Below are 15,677 nucleotides of genomic sequence, written 5' to 3'. Positions count from 1 at the left end.
TTTACACAAATACACATAGTTTGTACACGCAATACTAAAGGCCTTCGCTGACAAAGTGGATGGTCCTACGCTGCCCTGCAGCAGATGAAAATGGCTTTAAAGTTCTTTGACTATTCAGTGATTTTGTAGTTACTGCAATTCTTCATTATACCTTTTTTTCTAAAACAGAGCAAGATTAAACTCTGAAACTTTGTCACATGATAAAACAGATATTGAGAAATTTATAACTAAATTTGGAAAATGATTGTCATTTCTGCGGTTAGCTTCTGCAGGGCTACAGCTCCCCTGTAACTACACTACACTACAGACGTTCACCATTACGCATGCGTTTCTGCATCTATTGGTACTTCAGCAGTTGTGGGAGCCTGGTCTCAAAGGTCTCATTTAATTTTCATTGCAAACCTCGTAAGACACTGAGGTTACCCTCCTTTACAGCGACGGCGAGCTTACGAAAAATCGTTTATCAGCTATTTCATATATATATATATATATATATATATATATATATATATATATATATATATAGGCACAATAGATAAGAATAAACAATAAAAAATCAGCTAAGTCAGTTACAAGTTGACACATGGCGGTCGGGGATCATGCTTTTAAATGCAGCAAAAGAAGGAAAAACCTTCAGTCAGTTGGAGGGCATTCCAGGTGTCGGAAGCATCAAAGGAAAAAGCCTTTCCTAATGTAGGCATGTTGTGTTTCTCAGTCAACAAATGAGACCTTCCACTTCCTGAAGGCTGAAACGAGAACAACATCTGATTTCTAAACAGTTCCTTCTACGGGGTGGAACAACAGGTAGTGAAACGGTACTTCTGCAAAGGGTAGATCTGTACACATGAGGCCTTTTCAGACCAAGCAGTTCTGGGGACTCCCTGAGAGGAACTACCCACTGGGGAGCTCCCCTGAGAACTACATACCTTCAAGGGCTTTTTCTCTGCCAATAGGAACGCTGGAGTGACGTAAGCTGGCCATGTTTCTGCCTTCCTCGGAGACAGACGGTGGCTGGGCATGTAGTGAGAACGCTTGGCCGCATTCCAGCGTCATCTTGTTTGGCCAAATAGATTGGAAAAAACGTTACTTCACCTATAAACACAAAATACTGCTTAACTCATGCAATCTTGTTGTAACTAAGGCTAAAAAAGTAATGGTTTTCATGGATCGATCAATAGATTCATCAACTTGTTTCACGTAAGCATTTCCTGGTTGATAACAAGATGGGAGTAATAAAATAGCCAATAGTGAACATTAAATACTTAACCTACAAACATGAAACTGTTCTGACAGCACAACATTGATGTAACTAAGAGATTTGCTGGGAAATAAAATATTTTCGATCCATAGGTATTTCAACAATACGAGGTTGACTCTGGCATGTTGTAAAGTGTTGACAGACAGCTGATGCTGAACATGGGATAATGTCTGGACCAATCACCGTACACTTACGTCACTCAGGTTCCTCTTTTGCTGGGAGCGTACCTACCCTCAAGTAAGAGCTAAAAAAGTCCCTCAAAACGACGCCCTAAGATCAGACAATCATCCTCAGTACTTGCAGTGCAGACAAAAAAAAAGGGGATAGAACTATGAAGTTCATCTGGTCCAAAAGCACCTCTACTGGCCTGCAGAAGCTACAGTGAAACTGAGAAAAACTGCTTTAAAGTTCTTTGACTATCCAGTGATTTTGTAGTTACTGCAATTCCTCATACCCCTATTCTCTAAAACAACCAAGATTGAAATTCTAGATAAAACAGATATTGTGAAGTTCAATTCCACTTATAACAACATTTTGAAAATAATTACTGAGGTTAGCTTCTGCAGGGCAGAATAGTTTGGCCCAATAACAGTTAAATCTTACGTACGTTGTGTTCCGTGTTCTACGCAGAAGGTGTGGGAGAGGAGCTTGGACGAGCAGCTGACCCCTGACGCCTGGGCCTCCATCTGGAAGAACAAGACTAAGATCTCCAACTCGGTGAGCAGTCTATCGGGTGTCTTTCAGCGGAGTCGACCGTCCCGCACTTCAGTGCCAGCTGTTTTTAGTTTTTTTTAAGTATTTTATCTTAAACAAATGCAACAGTTTATAATGGAAAGTCCGCCTGAAAGGCTATTGTAGGAGCACAGTGTAAACAAAAGAAACATTACAGTTGGATGCCGCTCTCGGCTCTCCATCAGTTCGGGAACGTCAGTTGATAAGAACATCCTCTCTGATGTCGGGACGAATTCCCGTTCATGGTTCTGGACGCATTTTGCCTACCAGTCTTATTATTATGTCTATGTACATTTATCTCAGCATCGTTTACACGGCAGGAATGTGAGATAGCTTGCCCGTGCGTGCCTTGCGGACGACTTCAAACACTGTGTATACAAGGACGCAGAGAGCCAATACAAGTTCATTCAAACAGAGACTACAAAGCAGGGACGAAAAAGCGAAGGACTTTTAATGACTTTGGTCTGTAAACATTATTCATGTGAGGACTTGCGCCGAGGAGGTTCAGTTAGAGCAAACACAATGAACACTGGCGCGCCTGTTCTCCGAGCATCTCGGTCAGATCAGCGGCCGATAAGCCCCGATGCTTACATGCAACATCACTCAGGGTGGAGAGTTCGGTTTGGTTGATAAGTCTGTGTACCACGTCAATCTCTCAGCAAAGTAGTCCGGTTGAAATGCCCACGACTTGTTGACGTTTCGATAATATTGTCTCTACATCTTTTTTTGTTAAGAATGTTTTATTGTACATGAGATGACACCTCACAGAGAGTACACAGGGTTATAGAAAACGATAAAAAGCAAAGATACTCATGGCACTGAAATTCAATTAGTCTTAAAAACGTTAAATGAAGACAAAAAGAAAGAACATAAATATAAGCTGCAAGGAATATGAGCATTTTAGAACTTCACGCCATATAAAAGATACAATTAACTGTTGAATGATGTTTTTGAGTTTGCAGTGAATCCACAGCTAAAGAGATTGGTTTTATCGGGTATCACAGTAGCCAAAAAGCTGATCGCATCACGCTGGTTTCAACCGGAAAAAATTTGCCGTAAAGTTTGGTTTCTTACATATCTCGATGTAATTTACCATGAAATATCTACAGCAAGAATTCTGGGTCTCAATGAATCCAAAATGTCAATGTGGTTAGAAGTGGTGGAGAGAATAAAAGCTAGCTTATAATGGTAGTGTCTGGTTAGGTGCGAGGGATAGTGGAGGTACTTCTCAAGGTGGGGTCCGGGAGGGGGTGGTTCGAGCTGAGCATATGTGTGTAGGTTTTTTTTTTAGATAACAGGTATTATGGGTATATCTTATATAAGACAACTAACTAAAAGGTGATCTCATTGGATGTGCCCTGACAATTAATGCTTGTATATCTTATCGTGTGTTGTCATGTTTGTTTATATGTTTGTTTAAAAAATAATAAAAAAAAATAAAAATAAAAATAAAAAGATACAATTAACAAGGCAGAGACCATCACCTGCAAAACATCAGGATCGGTATGACGACGGTCATTAAGTTTAAAGCACTGGAAAAGACACAGGGCACGTTGTGAGTGTGCAGCTTAACCTTTCCACTCTCTGCCTCCCTAAGTGTGGCTGCTTATTCCACAGTAGTGGGATTTTTCACGTCAAACATTTATTTATTTGTTTTTATCTACTTTTTCTCCTCCTTTTTCTGTGATTTTTTCTCCCATCCCAATTTATCTCTTGTGCCAATTCTCCCCTCCCCTGTCCTGATCGTTGCTCGCATATACCCCCACTGGCCGGTTGTAGGGAGGATAGAAGCCTTGCATCACATGTCCCCTCCGATACATGTGGAGGCAGCCTGTCACATCTTTTCACCTGCCAGCGCGGACTCTCATTTGGCGAGGTGTAACGTGTGGGAGGCTCACACTGCCCCCGCCATTTTCCTGACTTTGCTGTGCAGGCGCCCCGACCGACCTGTAGGAGTCGCTGTTCACAATGACCAGACTACCACCCTTCGATTTCCCACCCACTAACTCTGCCAATTTAGTTAGTATGACGGCCGGCCCAAGCCGGAGGCAACGCCGACAGCCGGATTTGAACCCGGTGTCTCTTGAGTTGGTGACGAGTGCAATGTCCGCTGCGCCACCCAGACGCACCACGTCAAACCTTTATTATTTTTTTTTATCTACTTTTTCTCCCCATTTAAAATGTTTCTCCCATCCCAATAGAATTATCCAATTCTACCCTCCCCTGTCTCGAACGTTGTTAGACCATGCCTCCCACTGGTCGGCTGCAATGTGGACCAAGCCTTGCATCAGGAGGAGGCAGCTGTCGCATCTTTTCACCTGCACAGCGATTAGTATGAACGACCAGCCAAGCCGGAAGCAACGCCGAGAGCTGGGCTCGAACCCAGCATCTCCTGCGTTAGTGGCGAGCGCCTTTCCCACTGCGCCACTTAGCCGACCTGTCAAACATTTATTTAAACTCAAAAGGCAACTGAGGGTTCCCTCATTTACAGTCACGTCAAGTGTGCAAAAAATTTTTAAATAAAGAATCACACAGCATATAAAATCATAACATAACAATCATAACAATAAGACAACAAGACGAGGCAAAAAGCAAGGATAACAAATCAACTAAAACACGTACACCTTGATTGACAAAGATTAAAGTTTTAAACTCTGCAACAGAGGGGAAAATCTCAAGCTGGAGTTCATTCCATGAGCTAGAGGGGCATCATAGCAAAATGCTGATGTAGTATAAGGGCCCGGGTCCACCTATCTCACAAAAACGCTGGTAGTGCGCCGGTAGTGCTGGCATGAAGCGCATCTTGTAGATGACAGAAAGAAATCTACAGCCATCTTTTTATCATTTTTTCCTGCCGCGGTTTTGCACATATAGCCTATTTTAATACACTTTATTGTATATTAATTATATATATAGTTATTGCCTGACACCACAGTTTGCCCTTTGCTTTTTATTAGCTTTTTAGTAGTGTATTCGTGTAGTTATTATTATTAGTGTATTTGTGCTTTGTCGCAAATCTCAATGGCCCATCTCTTGTGGGAGACAGCCAAGACAGGCAGGCAACTCCGGTGTCAGGTTACAAACAGAGTGGTAGATATGAATGGCTGTGATTGGTTGTCTGAAAATGAGCTCAGCGCATCGCTCTGAAAGTTCAGAAAGTTTCAACTTTCGGCCGCACAAAAAAGCTGAAAAAAGAAGCCAACTGCAGCGCATTTCCTATAGGCGCCGCATGTGGCCGCATACGCTCTCTCCCCATTGGGATACATTGAAAAAAGAAAAGGGCTACTGCCCTCAGACCCCCAAGACATTTTTTATATGGGCAGTCTGACTTGGGGTACTGCCCATATATTAGTGTTGCAATGCATGATAAGTAAACAGTGAAAAAAAGCGAAGGAATCGGATGGAGCTGGGGCGTTTGGGACGAATACAAATGTAAGATGAAAATCTCCCAGCCTGTGGGAGGCAGTGGAGGTGTGAAATCTGGCCCGGTCCAGAACAATAGGAGTCACAAAATCAGTTTGGAGTGGAGTGGTGGAGGAGTGGTAGAGGCGCAGTAGAGGTTTGATTTTTCGTAGCTTACCAATAAAGATGTAGTATAAGGAGGTAGCTTACCAATAATGATGTAGTATAAGGAGGTAGCTTACCAATAATGATGTAGTATAAGAAGGTAGCTTACCAATAATGATGTAGTATAAGGAGGTATCTTAACAATAACAATAACCTTAACCCTTAACACATTCTGGGCCATTGGGATGCGTCTAATAAATCTCTAGAGGACCGGCAAATGTAAACAGACGTGGGGCTGTTTGTAGAGCTAAATCTATACTTTATAGTATTGCTATCTGTCCATTCTCATTGTCAATTGAGTCCATAAACCGTCCCTTCAAAATGGTGTAAAGAAAAAAAAATTCATCAATACGTTCTCATTTTATAGCGCCGTGAATATAAGCGTTATACGGGATTTGGTCTAGTATATTTTCTGGAAGGCTAGATAAAGAACTAATAGCTGCTAACGTTATATCCAATGGCATTTCCGTTATACAGAAGCTACAGTTAAAACTCAAACTGCATATGATCGGCACGATCCTCAAGCATGTATGCATAAAGGGGGGGGGGGGGGGGGCGTCGTTTCTTATTATTGATTACCAATAACCGTGTTCGTCTAACTAGCCACATAGGCCGATCGTATCGTATCATAACAAGGCTCGATCGGGCTGTAATTTATGTGAAAAAGATCTTACCATGAGCCGGTTCATTTCCGATCATTTCCCCGTTATCGATCGCCATCTACAGACCCGTGGCCTTGACGGCAGTAGCCATGAAGGTGCTGGAACGCATAGTCATGTCATTTCTAAAAATACTCACATCCCCCCTGATGGACCCCCTACAATTTGCCTATCGCTCAAACCGGTCTACTGACGATGCAGTCAACCTGGCACTGCACTACACCCTCCAGCATCTTGAGACCAAAAACAGCTATGCACGGATACTTTTCATTGACTTCAGCAGTGCCTTCAACACCATCGACCCCCTCATACTGTTTCAAACCCTGACCAACATGAACATTGCCCCCTTCCTCTGTTTCTGGCTGCTGGACACACTGAAGGGCCGCAAACAAGTAACCACACCTCTCTCCCTCTGACCACCAACATAGGAGTACCACAGGGGTGTGTTCTTTCCCCGTGGCTTTTTTCCCTCTATACAAACAACCTCCGATCAGCATCCCCCTCAGTCAAGGCGCTGAAATACGCGGACGACACCACCATCTTAGGGCTGATCTCCAACAACAAGGAGGATGATTACCGGCTGGAGGTGGAGCGGACACTAACGTGGTGCAGAGAACACAACCTCATACTCAATGAAAGCAAGACTGTTGAACTCATCATTGACTTTAGGAAAACCACACCCACTAAAACACCCATGCTCATCAACAATCAACCCATTTCAGCCACAGACACATTCAAATACCTAGGAACATACATCAGCAATAAACTAAACTGGGACCATCAGACCACTCATCTACTCAAAACAGCCAATCAAAGACTATTTCATCTGAGACAACTCAAGAAATACAAGGTTAGGAAGAACTTAATGGTACAATTCTACACAGCCATAATACAAAACATTATTTCATTATCCATCACTGTATGGTACGGCAACACACCCAAACACACACTACACAGACTAGACAGGATCATAAAAAGGGCATCCAAAATCATCAACTGCAAACTCCCCACCCTGGACTCCATACACAAACATCACACCATCACACGCGCAAACAAAATCATTAGTGACCCCCTGCACTCAGCTCATCACCTCTTCCAACACCTCCCCTCTGGCAGGAGGTTTAGGTCACTAGGCAGTCGCACTGTAAGGTTCAGTTTCTTCCCCAAGGCCATACAACTGCTCAACTCCAACTCCTCCTAAATTTACCCCCTGCTGTTATGTTTCTTCTGGTCTATGTTACATTGAACTGACATCTATAGTTTTTCGTACTGTACTGTTTCTGTCATGTATTTGTTCTAGGTGGTGTTTTCTGTACTGTACTGTTCCATGTGTCTTTTTATGTTTTATGTGGTGTATTGTCGCAGCTACCACCTGCACCGTGCTCGAATTCCACCGGCCTGGCCGTGTGGAAATAAAAGGAACTTGAACTTGGTAGATCGATATGTCCATTGGCTGATGATAAATCCCCTTATTGCATAGTGAAATCCGCAATTCAAAACGTATCCCATGCAACAGACAATAGCTATCGCTTCAGATGAGTAGAAAACGACATTAGAGATCCAAAAAAAAAAGACAACTTCTGCCACAGGGAACACTCTATTATCGCGATAGCGCCCCTAAGAGGATCTGGCTGGTATTGCACGTTGGCGAATTCAAAGAGTAGGGTAAATCTGCAGTGCCGCTCGGCGACCTTGAATAGGTTATTGAAATGGAATAAAAGCAATAACAACTTGCCACGGATATATCCGTGCTTCTGTCCACAACGGGTGGAATCGAAACACGGAGATCTCCGTGGTTGGGCGCCATTGTGTTAAATGGCACTACAACACACACAACAACAACAACACACTGGCGTTCCTGGTGAGATGTTTTCCCAACATCTGGCCTGATTGTCTCCCCACCTCCTCCTGCAAAATGTCAAAAGGTGGAATTATTATTTTCAATGTAGTCCCTGATACTCCATAGAGTATGGAATCTCATATAGTTAACTTACACACAGCAACAACTAAACTGACGCAGAGTAAATTGTGGGTGTGTTTGATTTAGGAAGCAGGGCTGACGAAACATCACTAAGGCATATCTGAGGAAGTATTTTATGGAGAGGACAGGGAGCAATTGTTGAGGTGGAATCAGGAAACGCTAAACGTCTTGGGGAATCTAGTTTGTAACTATACTATGTAAACTACATTACCCAGAGTAGTTAACTACTGAAGAAGCTACCAACTACCACAGAAACAACATTTAACTATTGCAAAATGTAGTTACACTAGTCAGTGAACTAGTTAATGACTCCCCCACACTGTGTACTGTGTCGTTTCACATCTCTGGATCTCGTCCCCCAGCCCAAGCCCCCGTGCCCGCTCCCTGAGCTGCCCCTGAAGCTGGAGTCCCTGGTCAACATCACGTCCGGCATCTACGACGAGATACAGCAGGAGATGAAGAGAGCCAAGGTCTCGCAGGCCCTGTTCGCCAAGGTGGCCGCCAACAAGAGCCAGGTGAGGGTCAAGTCTCGGACCTTACCTTGCCTAATTACTACCTAGTTATTGGACTCACATGAAGAAAGAAAATGGCATCCAATCCAATGTAAAGTGGGTTGTGTTCCGTGAGAATAGCATGTGTGACTGTGCGTCAGCAGGCGTATACGTGAGAAAAGTAATATGTGCCAGTGTGTTGTATTATGTGTGTGTACATGCATGTGCGTGTGCGTGTGTGTGTGTGTGTGTGTGTGTGTGTGTGTGTGTGTGTGTGTGTGTGTGTGTGTGTGTGTGTGTGTGTGTGTGTGTGTGTGTGTGTGTGTGTGTGTGTGTGTGTGTGTGTGTGTGTGTGTGTGTGTGTGTCTGTGTGTGTGTGTGTGTGTGTGTGTGTGTGTGTGTGTGTGTGTGTGTGTGTGTGTGTGCCAGTGTGTCAGATTGTGGTGAGCCAGGTCTCCCAGGTCGGTGAGTCTGGGGGTGGCTGCGGGCCACGGCTCAATGCACCCATCTGCTGCAGCTGGCCACAAGGAACGAGGGATACTGAGAGAGAGAGAGAGAGAGAGAGAGAGAGAGAGAGAGAGAGAGAGAGAGAGAGAGAGAGAGAGAGAGAGAGAGAGAGAGAGAGAGAGAGAGAGAGAGAGATAGAGAGAGAGAGAGAGAGAGAGATGATCAGGCTATTAGCGGTGCATGGTGCTGGAGGTGGCTGGTTGAACACAACAGCTGGTGTCACAAACTGGACCAGTCTAGCAGAGATAATTAAATCTTTTCCATCTCTCTCTCTCTCCATCCCCCACCCCATATTCCTCTGTTTCCATCTCTATCTTTTCTCCTCATCTCTCACGCTCCAACTCTCTGTTGCTTCGTACTAAGTTCTCTCTCTCTCAACCCTTCCTCCCCTCTCTTCCTCTCTTTTTCCTGCACCCTCCCGTCCTGCTGTCTCCACTTATTTAACTCCCTCTCTCTCTCTCTCTCTCTCTCTCTCTCTCTCTCTCTCTCTCTCTCTCTCTCTCTCTCTCTCTCTCTCTCTCTCTCTCTCTCTCTCCCTCCTTCTCTCTTCATCACGTCTCTCTCTCCCTCTGTCCTTCTTTGTCTCCACCTATTTCATAGTCTTCCTGCACCACCGTCTACCTCTCAAAAAAAACAAAATACAATCAAATAAAATAGAAAAGAAACAGACGATACAATTACAGTTAAAATGCTTGGTGACAGTTGCAGGTGTGTGTAAACAACTTTGCGATAGAGTCCTTAAAAGTAGTGAGGTAGTGATCAATTCCCTCTCTCAATTCAATTAAATTCAATTCAATTCAAATGGGCTTTATTGACATGGGAAACATACGTTTACATTGCCAAAGCCAAACAAAACAAAACAATCAAACAGAGAAAACAAAATAAATCAGTACATTACAGACGGAATTTCTAGTACAGTCTTTATGGTGGTTGCATTCCGCTGGATGTCCTTTTCTTGTCACAGCAGCTCACAAATCTTGCTGCTGTGTTTGCACATTCTTGTATTTCTCCCAGTAGGTATGGGAGTTTTGAGTTATTGTCCATGTTTTCAAAGTCTCTTTGGGTGTTTGCAATTTGTGGGAAGTATATGTCTCTGATGTCTTGGTATAGTGGGCAAGTTGTTAAGAAGTGGAGCTCGGTTTCCACCTCATCTTGTGTGCAGTGGGTGCATAGTCTGTCTTCTCTTGGGAGCCAGGTCTGCCTATGGCGGCCTTTCTCAATGGCTAGGCTGTGCTCGCTGAGTCTGTACCTAGTCAAGGATCTTCTTAGTTTTGGGTCAGTCACGGTGCTCAGGTATTCTGCCATTGTGTACTCTCTGTTTAGGGCCAAATAGCATTTCAATTTGCTCTGGTTTTGGGTTGTTTCTTTCCAATGTGTCAGATAGTTTTCTTTTTGTTTTCTTATAATTTGATTTAGTCCAGTGTGGTTACTGTCTGGTGGTTCTGCTTGTGTTTGTGAGCAGAGTCCCAGAACCATCTGGCTGAGTGGGCATCTATCGAGGGTCTCTCTGTGGGTGAGGGCTATGTTGTGGAGTGTGTCTGGGTCGCTTTTTTTTAGGTGGTTGTGGAATTTGAATGCTCTTTTTTGAATTTTTATGATTAGTGGGTATCTTCCTAGTTCTGCTCTGCATGCATTATTTGGCGTTTTCCGTTGGGTGCGGAGAATGGATTTGCAAAATTCTGCATGCAGAGTCTCAATTGGGTGTTTGTCCCATTTGGTGAAGTCTTGGTTTGCAAGTGGGCCCCAGACTTCACAACCATATAGGGAAATTGGTTCTATGACGGAGTCTAATATTTTGAGCCAGATTTTGACTGGAATGTCTAATATGATGTTCCTTTTTTTGGCATAAAAAGCCCTTCTTGCTTTGTCTCTCAGGTCGTTCACAGCTTGATTGAAGTTCCCTGTAGCACTGATGTTTAGGCCGAGATATGTGTAGTTTTTTGTGTGTTCTAGGGAAATTGTGTCTAGGAGGAATTTGTGTTTTTGTTGTTGTAGGCTGGGCCTTTTTTGGAATATCATAATTTTAGTTTTGTTTAGGTTTACTGTCAGTGCCCATGTCTTGGAGAATTTGTGCAGAAGGTCAAGGTGCTGCTGTAGCCCTTCTTTTGTTGGGGACAGCAGCACCAGGTCATCTGCAAACAGTAGGCATTTGACTTCTGTGTTTGCTAGGGGGATGCCAGGTGCTGCAGTTTGTTCCAATGTTTTTGCCAGTTCATTTATGTATATGTTGAAGAGGGTTGGACTCAAACTGCACCCCTGTCTAACCCCCCGGCATTGAGGGAAGAAGTCTGTGTGTTTTCCCTCAATCCTCACAGCACATGTGTTGTTGGTGTACATTGACTTTATGAGGTTGTAGGTTTTCCCTCCAATGCCACTATCTAACAGTTTGTACAGCAGACCCTCGTGCCAAATTGAGTCAAATGCTTTTTGGAAGTCAACGAAACAGGAGTATACTTTGCTTTTATTTTTATTTATTTGGTTGTCGATTAGGGTGCTGAGGGTGAGAATGTGGTCTGTTGTACGGTGATTTGGTAGGAAGCCAATCTGTGATTTGCTCAAGGTATTGTTGTTTGTGAGGAAATGTGTGAGTCTGTGGTTAATGATCATACAGAGGATTTTTCCAAGGTTGCTGTTGACACAGATCCCACGGTAATTGTTTGGGTCATATTTGTCTCCCTTTTTGTGGAGCGGTGTTATGAGTCCTTGGTTCCAGATATTGGGGAAGATCCCGGAGCTAAGGACAATGTTAAGGAGTTTTAGTATAGCCAATTGGAATTTGGAGTCTGTGAATATGATCATTTCATTTAGGATACCATCCGCTCCGCAGGCCTTCTTGATTTTAAGTGATTTTATTTTGTCCTGTAGTTCTTGTAGTGTAATTGGGGAGTCTAGCGGGTTCTGGTAGTCTTTTATGGTTGACTCCAGGCTTTGTAGTTTGTCTTGTATGTGTTTTTGCTGTTCATTTTTTTGTATTGGGCTAAAGAGATTGGAGAAGTGGTTTACCCATACATCTCCATTTTGGATGGGTAGCTCCTCGTGGTGTTGTTTGTTTATTTTGTTCCAGTTTTCCCAGAAGTTGTTTGTTTTTATAGATTCCTCTATATCTTGTAGCTGGTTTCTAACATGTTGGTCTCTTTTTTTTCTGACTGTGTTTTTGTATTGTTTCAGTGTTTCACTGTATTGGAGACGTGTGTTCTGGTTGTCTGGGTCTCTGTGTTTTTGGTTTGATAGGTTCCTTAATATCTTCCTGAGATTTTTACAATCGTTATCATACCATTTGTCATGCATATTTTTATTTCTATTTTTCCTCGCTTTCCTATTTGAGGCCTTTAGGTTGGATAGGGAAGCTGTAAGGTCAAATATGTTATTGATGTTTTCTACCGCCCCGTTTACACTTTTGCTGTTGTGTTGGAAGTTTTTTTCTAGGAATTGGTCTAGTTTGGATTGGACTTTTTGTAGCTTGATAGCGGATTGGAATGCTTCCATACTACTTTCTTTCCATTTGTAGTGTTTTTTAATAGTGTGTAGTTTGTTTGGTTTTGGTATTTCCTGGTTGGGTGTTGATCTATTCAGGTAGATAGTGGTTTTGCTGTGGTCTGACAGGGGTGTTTGCTGGCTGACTGTGAACGCTCTGAGAGACTCTAGGCTGAGGTCCGTGATAAAATAGTCTACTGTACTGTTACCCAGAGATGAGCTATATGTGTACCTACCATAAGTGTCCCCTCGGAGCCTACCGTTAACTATGTACAGTCCCAGCGAGCGACAGAGCTGTATAAGTTGTGACCCATGTTTATTTGTTGTTTGGTCATAGTTCTTTCTGGGGGGGCATATTTGGGAGGGGATGTTCCCACCTCCTGGTAGGTGTTTGTCTCCCTGTGTGCTGAGAGTGTCAGGTTCTTGTCCTGTCCTGGCATTGAGGTCCCCACAGACTATAATGTGCCCGTAAGCCTGGAACTGGTTGATTTCGTCTTGTAGGATTAGGAACATGTCTTCCTTGTAGTATGGGGATTCAATTGGGGGGATGTAGGTGGCACACAGGTAGATATCTTTCTCGGTTGATGTAAGTTCCTTATTTATTTTTAACCAGATGAAAAAAACTCCGGTTTTGATTAGCTTTATGGAGTGGGTTAGTTCTGATTTGTACCATATTAGCATGCCTCCAGAGTCTCTCCCCTGTTTGACCCCTGTTAGCTTGGTGGATGGTACCAGTAGCTCTCTGTAGTTTGCAGGACAGCCAGTAGGACTGTTTCCTCTGTGCCATGTCTCTTGTAGGACCATGATGTCTGTGTTTGACATTTCTGTGGTAAAGTCTGGGTTTCTGCTCTTTGTTCCAAGGGCAGTTGACCTCAGACCTTGTATATTCCAGCTTGAAATGGTAAAAGATTTGTATTCCATTGTATTCTCTCTCTCTCTCTCTCTCTCTCTCTCTCTCTCTCTCTCTCTCTCTCTCTCTCTCTCTCTCTCTCTCCCTCTCTCTCTCTCTCTCTCCCTCTCTCTCTCTCTCTCTCTATCTCTCTCTCTCTCTCTCTCTCTCTCTCTCTCTCTCTCTCTCTCTCTCTCTCTCTCTCTCTCTCTCTCTCTCTTGCTCTCGCTCTCTCTCTCTCTCTCTTGCTCTCGCTCTCTCTCTCTTTCTCTCTCTCTCTCTCTCTCTCTCTCTCTCTCTCTCTCTCTCTCTCTCTCTCTCTCTCTCTCTCTCTCTCTCTCTCTCTCTCTCTATCTCTCTCTCTCTCTCTCTCTCTCTCTCTCTTGCTCTCTCTCTCTCAGGGTTGGCTGTGTGAGTTATTGAGGTGGAAGGAGAACCCCAGCCCGGAGAACCGGACCCTGTGGGAGAACCTGTGTACGATCCGGAGGTTCCTGGCGCTGCCGCAGAACGACCGGGACCTGGTGTACGAGGAGGAGTCCCGGCACCACCACAGCGAGAGGCTGCACACCGTCCTGCACCTGCCCCAAGACACCCAGGTGAGAACCAGGGGACAGCCCCAAGACACCCAGGTGAGAACCAGGGGACAGCCCCAAGACACCCAGGTGAGAACCAGGGGACAGCCCCAAGACACCCAGGTGAGAACCAGGGGACAGCCCCAAGACACCCAGGTGAGAACCAGGGGACAGCCCCAAGACACCCAGGTGAGAACCAGGGGACAGCCCCAAGACACCCAGGTGAGAACCAGGGGACAGCCCCAAGACACCCAGGTGAGAACCAGGGGACAGCCCCAAGACACCCAGGTGAGAACCAGGGGACAGCCCCAAGACACCCAGTATACACCATCAACACATCACTATACAGTATACACCATCAACACATCAATATACACCATCAACACATCACTATACACCATCAACACATCAATATACACCATCAACACATCACTATACACCATCAACACATCACTATACACCATCAACACATCAGTATACACCATCAACACATCACTATACACCATCAACACATCACTATACACCATCAACACATCGCTATACAACATCAACACATCACTATACACCATCAACACATCACTATACAACATCAACACATCAACACATCACTATACACCATCAACACATCACTATACACCATCAACACATCACTATACACCAGGCACATCAACACATCACTATACACCATCAACACATCACTATACAACATCAACACATCAACACATCACTATACACCATCAACACATCGCTATACACCATCAACACATCACTATACACCATCAACACATCACTATACACCATCAACACATCACTATACACCATCAACACATCACTATACACCATCAACACATCACTATACACCATCAACACATCACTATACACCATCAACACATCACTATACACCATCAACACATCACTATACACCATCAACACATCACTATACACCATCAACACATCGCTATACACCATCAACACATCGCTATACACCATCAACACATCACTATACACCATCAACACATCACTATACACCATCAACACATCACTATACACCATCAACACATCACTATACACCATCAACACATCAGTATACACCATCAACACATCAGTATACACCAGGCACATCAACACATCACTATACACCATCAACACATCACTATACACCAGGCACATCAACACATCACTATACACCATCAACACATCACTATACACCAGGCACATCAACACATCACTATACACCATCAACACATCACTATACACCATCAACACATCACTATACACCAGGCACATCAACACATCACTATACACCATCAACACATCACTATACACCAGGCACATCAACACATCACTATACACCATCAACACATCACTATACACCATCAACACATCACTATACACCATCAACACATCACTATACACCAGGGGTCAGCAACCTTTTTGACATGGAGTGCCTGTTTGAAATATAGTTGTAACTAGTGTGCCTCAACAATATTCCATGCATCGTAATTTTTTTTTCTCATAATCAGGTCTTTTTAATGATAATTTTTACA

At 43.7% G+C, this 15,677-nt stretch overlaps 1 pseudogene across 1 annotated transcript in view; it reads left to right on the top strand.

Moving 5' to 3' along the window:
• The window catches only part of LOC311247711 (DNA-binding protein SATB2-like), a 17,712-nt pseudogene extending 3,558 nt beyond the window's left edge, over nt 1-14,154 (top strand). The window contains exons 5-7 of the transcript XR_014621022.1: nt 1,889-1,975; nt 8,560-8,712; nt 13,960-14,154. The product of XR_014621022.1 is annotated as a DNA-binding protein SATB2-like (transcript). The remainder of the gene's footprint in view (nt 1-1,888; nt 1,976-8,559; nt 8,713-13,959) is intronic.
• Nucleotides 14,155-15,677: the final 1,523 nt, after the last annotated feature.

This window comes from Notolepis coatsorum (genome assembly GCF_963971535.1).
Source record: "Notolepis coatsorum genome assembly, contig: SCAFFOLD_1658, whole genome shotgun sequence".
Taxonomy (NCBI): domain Eukaryota; kingdom Metazoa; phylum Chordata; class Actinopteri; order Aulopiformes; family Paralepididae; genus Notolepis; species Notolepis coatsorum.
This window is presented reverse-complemented; position numbering and strand designations above follow the sequence as displayed.